Source organism: Moschus berezovskii, chromosome 12 (genome assembly GCF_049115385.1).
Source record: "Moschus berezovskii isolate FMDL1 chromosome 12, NW_MosBer_1.0, whole genome shotgun sequence".
NCBI lineage: Eukaryota > Metazoa > Chordata > Mammalia > Artiodactyla > Moschidae > Moschus > Moschus berezovskii.
Window position 1 is genome coordinate 42,806,181 of NC_142471.1, and position 776 is coordinate 42,806,956.

General features: G+C 48.2%; 1 non-coding gene across 1 annotated transcript; it reads right to left on the bottom strand.

Annotated features, from left to right (window-relative positions):
• Positions 1–122, bottom strand: LOC129556054 (small nucleolar RNA SNORA26). The gene has a single exon (XR_008685893.2). It is a non-coding gene; the product is annotated as a small nucleolar RNA SNORA26 (small nucleolar RNA).
• Positions 123–776: the final 654 nt, after the last annotated feature.

Sequence of the window (776 nt, forward strand, 5' to 3'; positions counted from 1 at the left end):
AGTTGTGACTCCAGACAGGATCCAGAGAAGAGTTCTAAAATCTCTTCTCTGGGTTTTAGGAAGACTGTCTTTACCCTCCTGTGTTAGCCTCTTAAGGCACTGCATCAGCCCTAAAAAGGCACTGGAAAGGGCGATGATTTCCCCATTTTCAAACTGTGAGAGTTGGACTCCAAAGAAAATTTAGACAGCCCTAGATTCTGTGCTGCCCACTTGCCCACGCATCCCCCTTGTCTCCCTTCTGCTGTGATTCTCTGGCCAGTTGGCCCTGGGAATCTGACCTCTTCAGGCTGCCTCTCCAGGGTTTTCCTAATGCCATAGATTGGATTCAGCCAATTAGAGGCTCTGACTGGAGGGTCAAATGTTAAGAAGGGAGGGGTCAGGGTACCCTCTCTTTACTCACAGACAACTTCATCCTTGCAAGAGTCCACTCCCGTCGTTAGCCCTTTCTTGATGTCTCCAGCTTTTTCTAATGGTGACACCATTTCTTCCTGGCCTGTTTAGCCCTGTGGGTGGTAACAGCATCTGAGAGTTACTGTGTTCCTTCTCCGCAACATTCCTTGTTTGTTCTCTGTGCCCTGCTCACACTTCCGAGTGGAATATTGTCATTAAAATCTCATTAATTGAACCATCTGGGATGAACTCCATTTCCTGCCATGACTCTAAATAATGCAGACGCTAAATCTGCTTTTTGATTGAGGCTCCCTACGGAGGGTCCCCCCAGAAAAGGGACTGCAGCTGGGACAAAGAAAAGTGGCTGCTGAGTTTGGAGACTGGCA